Genomic DNA, 6,000 nt, shown 5'->3' on the forward strand with positions numbered 1-6,000 from the left:
TGCCCCCTCAAATCTAAAATATATCAAGTTGGTTCTCATGTTATGTTTCCTGACTTGCAGTTTCACTCTGCTCAGAGTATCGGCTTGCAGTCCGTTCACTGATGCATAGCTACCTGCAGCGAGCTTCAACCAACTTGCAATCACCCTTCAGTATGCAAATGAGCCAGTTTAATTTTTTTCGAATTGCAGGTTAGTTTTAGCAGCAGGTGAAATGGAAGCACTTAAAGGTTATGCTGGAAAAGCTAAAGAAAATATCTCAAAATCTTGATGTTCTAGAACTAAATTGAAGACATTTTTTTAATTCAGTGCCCAAAATATGTGTTAACTCCATTGAATAAACTGCATCAGTGACCGATCTATTTGTTATTGTATCGTTCATGAAGTTTCCTTGTGACTCCGATTTTGGCTTGCAACACAAAGCAGAAAATCAACCAAGCGGCTGCTCTTAACTCCTCAGAATCGCGTAAATTGGGGCACTTAGAAGTCACGGTACCATTGTACTTTGCTGTTAAACAGTGTATCGGACTATTTTGATAATCACTGTCAGCAGAATGTTATGTACACTGGAAAAAAAATACTTAAATTGGGTATGTGCATCATTTTGTGCATGATTAAAATAGGTTGAAGTAACATATATTATTTAATTTTTTTTGAGGAAGTATAGAAAAGTACATAGTCGACCACATTTTAATGAAAGATATGTACTATTTTTTTCAGGGTACAATGTTTCCTCAGCTGTTGCATTGGAATACTACGACGGTTGTAGGATTACTAATATATCCATGAGAGTCGAGAAGTATGCATGAATTGTCGAATTGTGGCTCAGGTTGCTGCTGCAAAGGCCACGCCAGTCATTTTTTATAGTATACTGCTTACTGATGAAAGGACACGGTGAGTTTGTTCTGCATCAAAGAGAGAAGAAAGGCGACTCAGACAGACTGTCACTGAAGTGAGAATTTCCCTATGGCTGCTTGGCTCGAACAGATGAAAGGGTTAATCTGATTTGACAGGACACAACAATGAGTAATGACGCCAAAGTTAATGCCCATTCATGTCTTTGCTTTACTTTTCGTGCAAGTTTTTTCTCATGCGCGGCCTTATTTGCGCTGCATCCTCAACAGCAAGCCTTGTTTGCCTTCATTGCATATGGAAGTCTGTTGCTTGCCTTCTGTGTGTGCGTAAGTAAACACATGTCAGGAATAGAATCTAATCCATCATGGGTGTGTTTTCCCTGAGGCACTGCTGTGTTGCCGTATCAGGTGGAAGGGTTCCACTTCCTGTCTTTGTGGGCAGGTTCCTGGCCCGAAAGGGACAATCTCTTTATTGGTCCCCTGTGGATATAGCATAAACCTCGAGGGTTTCAGTACAACACCGGTTGGCGCCATTAATTAATTTGTGTGCATGTGGTTCTCTACCTATGGCCGTACACTATATGGACAAGTACAAGGTGACAAAAATAAATAGGGAATTTAACAATCCAATCAGATTGAAGGAAGAAAAATATTTCATTCATAGTAATTGAACCCTTAAAACATGCCATTTAAGACACAATGATGGAATTTAATTATTATTTTTTTAAAGTGCGTCCTGTAGCATCCTCCTGTACGAATAAATTCTTGAAATCTGCAGTTGAGATTCTTCCTTGACCGCTGCAACATCTCACTGGGATACTGAGAATTTCATCTAGACTTTTCCGTTTGAACTCATCCAGAGTTGTGTACACTATAATCTTGAGCCCCACAAAAAAAAAATAACAAACAGACAAATCTGGCGATCTTGGGGATCTGGAAATGTTACCGAATCTTGAGATCACACGGTTATCGAACAATTCTTGCACAGCCTCCAATAATTGCCGTGCAGTATGTGATGTCGCTCCCACGGGTTTAAACCAGGTTTTTTTAATGTGTGCAAAGGATTGTAACACCTCCAGGTAACGATTCACAGTGACGGTGACTGAAATCCCGGGTTCCATGACATCCTGAGTTGCCCGTTCCACTGATTCATGGTGGCGTGTTTATTTGCACAAGGTCACTGTCTCTCAATGTTGTGACTTGTTCATGTCTGCCAATATGCACTTTCAAAATTCCCGTATTTTTTTTTTCTTGGCTTACCCCGTATCTTTGAACCAAGGTCATTATATTTAACAAAAACTAATGAAATATCCATCCAGCTATGGGGCGAACATGCAAACTCCACACAGGAAGGCTGGAGCCAGAATCGAACCTTGGACCTCTGCACTGTGAGGCCATCGTTTATAAATAAACAAAAGTCTAAATGAAATGAAAACTAACTATAATGAAAAATCCATAACTATTGACCTTGCTTTGGACAGACCTAAATCACCTAGTAAATTTGCCGGTGGAAATTAGTAATGAACTTGTCATTTAACCAATACATAAGAGTTGCTTTGCATGTCAAAACGTGTCATAAGTGTAGAGTCGGACATATTTAATTGACTGCGCTGTGGGTCAATAAATAAGAGTGTTTGTCGGTGTCCCACCACCACTTACACACCCACCCTGACGCACACACACACCCACGCAAACAGGATGTATGCTCTTCGGTAAACTGCATGGATTTTAAATTGAATCTCTCTTGTCCACGCTGTGGGTGACCTTCCCTTTCAGGGCTGACGAGTGCATGAGAAAGTCATTGCGGCCTCTGTGATTTCATCCTCACTGAGCCAGACAGTGACAGGCAGGGAGAGAGAAATCCAAAGAGAAAGAGGGACAGAGGGAGAGACTTTTATCTTATTCCAAGTGTATTTATTTTCCCAGGCACGTTTTTAGGGATCAGAAATAATGTTTTCTAACTCTGCACCGGAAGATCGGATGAATAACTTGTTAACCTTTTCAATGTTCAATTCGTGGATCATTACATTGGTTTGAATTACATCCATCATTGCAAAACAATATAGAACCATCGCCCCGTTTTGGTTATTTTACTCCTCCTGGATATGCTTCTTATTCACCTAACTATCATTGACTCAAATGATTTGAGACAGGCCTCTAGCATCAAAGTCTTCTCTTGTCTGGCACAAAGGGACTTGAAGTTGGACCATTAACACTGTTTTCAGTGGTGAGGGGCTTTGATTTTCCAAATTGTTGTTGCACTGTAGTTTGTGATTTAATCTTTGTGAGACATTTTTTATATTTAGTTACCTGATTTACCAATAGGAAAGAAGCAATTTTGTTCAAGTAGTTTTTTTTTCTGACGAATAAAAAGTCTGACAACCATTTTATTCATGTAGAAAAAGCATAGTATGTGTGTTTATTTATTTAATTTTAACATCTCTTTAATTCAAAATAGCATTCATTTTATAGTAATTATAAAAGTTGTTGCTTCTTCTTGTGATCAAATCAGTGTTTGCGTTTCGTCTTTTTCCCCCAAAACTTCTGATCGCTGATTGACCCCAAAAACCGTCGTCGCCATATATAGGCCTACGTGTAAGAAAAATAAAAAAATAAATCAAGCTGGTGTTTAAAGTTAATGTTGTCCTGTCAGGTGGGGTGTTTCTTCTTCTTTCTTCTTGATATGCACAAAAGATTTTGTTGCTGCAACACAGCTGAAAATCATTTGAGATTGTGATACACGCAAGGCTTACACCAATGTGGCGGTAGAAACACCCAACAAGGAGCGACGTCAGCACAGATGGCTTTCCCAGCAACTCAACAGCAGCACTCCAACAAACAGTGAGTGACACGGATGACTACACAAGCATCACCACAAAGGCCCATATCAAGAGTTCATGTTTATTCCTCAAGATTCCATATTTCATTACAAAGCATCAGCGTGGTGCAGAAGGTTTTCATTTAAGAACATTCAAGGTCACATACTGGGAACAAAGTCAAAGCTTTCAAGAACAAGAATCTTACACCAACCAAGATGCACAAAGGGCTATTTCAACACAAACAAGTCAAACATACTGTAGCACTCTCCAAACATGCATGCTCGACTCCACCTGGTACGGAAGCTGCACTGAGGCAGAGAGAGTGCGGCTTCAGGGGACAGTCACAGAGGATTATTGGCTGCCCTCTCCCTTCTCTGTCGGACATCTACACCACCTGGTGCCTCAAAGAGCTCACAAGATCATCAAAGACGACACTCACCCGAGATCACGCCTCTATAACCTGTTGCTGTGTAGCAGGCGCTACAGGTGCATCCAAACAAAGACAAACAGACTGAAAAACAGTTTCTACCCGAGTGCCATCTCCATGCTAAACTCTCGTACACAACTACCCATACCTTGTAGAACTGCAGCATATTGGGTTTTATTTATTTAATTTCATATTTATTTTTTATTTAATCTTTGATTCATTTAATTGACACATTTAATTAAATTATTTGTTATAATGCGCTGGAGAAGAGTGCTCTCCAATCTCGTACATGAGTACAATGACAATAAAGTGCTTTCTGATTCTAATCATTCAGTGGTGATTGTATCACCACCACTTGGTCCTCATCCAATGTATACCTTGTTGGGAATTAAATCTAATATATTACTATGATTTTAAGTACAGTATGTAATGCATCCTGACAATGCAGGACCAAAATACCATATATATTTTTAAATTTGTCTATTAACTTCAACAGGTCAAATGTTGCAGGAGTCGAGTGAACCCAACCCGCAGAAATAAAAATAAAATAAACATTTCGAATCAAAAACTGCTCCAGCTCTGATAAGCTTCTGCTGCAAAATCTGAAAGCAAAGTTTAGAAGCTTGCTTTGAGACATCTGAGCCAAACATATTGCATCGAGCACAAAGGAAGCTGACGTGTCTATCCATTTGTTCACCAGCCACCAATAGTTTGTAAGATTGTTTACTCATTTATCCTGAGTCGATCCACCTTGCATGATTAATGAGTATATCTTGTCATGGTGCTCTCTGCTGGATGGCAACAATGTAAATGTAGCGGAGACGAGGTGGATGTGAATGACACACTCTTGGTAAACAGAGCAAAGGTAAATGCCAGAATTACGAAAAAAAAAAAATAAATGAAGTGCAATGCAGCAAAGCTTGTTTACCCGCCTGTGCTCTTTTGCTGTGACCAATGAGAAGCCCTGTGGGCATTAGATCAATAAGTCTCAATTCTACTGTGCGCCTGCTGTTACAGTAAAAATCTATAATGCGGTTTTCAAATCATTAGAAATCCATTACTCTTGTTTTTCCCTCGCCTTGTAAAAAAGGTGGCGAGGTGGTTTAAACAATGAGAGAAAATCAATGAGTACGGCAAACAAAAGATACCCTGTAGAGCCCTCAGCATAGGTCAAGTCATGCCATGTAGCATTATGATTAGTGTGATTCAATATTTCCTCCTTTGTTGAGTCTTGGAAAGAAGCTTACACTCTACTCTGAGAGGAGGCACAGAATAAAATATTGCCTTACTATTTTTTTTCAAGAGGTGATGAAGCCATCACCCCCCCTGCCTTTCTTTCTTTTTTTCTTTTTTTTTTTTTACTCATTGCAAATCAGCTAGCTGTCAAGCATTTTCCCCAATCCATTCATATCATATTTTATACTTTTAAGAATGCATTATTACCACTCTTCACCCTTAGATGCATGACCTACCGTACATACACTTTCCATGAGTGGTCACACAAAACAATAGGACTAACAACTGGGTCGTGGGGCATTAATAGAGGCCTTGTACTTTGCATGGTATAACAAGATGACAGGTTTGGAAAAAAAATGATATATAAGTCAAATAAGGGCAGACTTAAAAAATACTGTTGAGTCAGAGATGAGTCAGTAAAACATTTTAGCATTAATGGCCAGCACTTGAAGATCCTGGCAATGCTTGAGAAATAGAGGACAGCTGACATCTTTGCTAAACAGATGCTGTTGCTCTCTGAGAAACAAAAATGGTTTAATTTATTCGGAAGGAGGACTTTCACACCCGACTGACTCACTTTTTCAGCAGACATGGATGCACAGGAAGCTTTTAGATAGAGCATGAAGACATATGAACTCCATCACTGCTCTCATTTAGGCTTAATGAT

The sequence above is a fragment of the Idiotropiscis lumnitzeri genome, chromosome 7, assembly GCF_059441095.1.
Source record: "Idiotropiscis lumnitzeri isolate Australia: NSW breed Sydney's pygmy pipehorse chromosome 7, RoL_Ilum_1.0, whole genome shotgun sequence".
NCBI lineage: Eukaryota > Metazoa > Chordata > Actinopteri > Syngnathiformes > Syngnathidae > Idiotropiscis > Idiotropiscis lumnitzeri.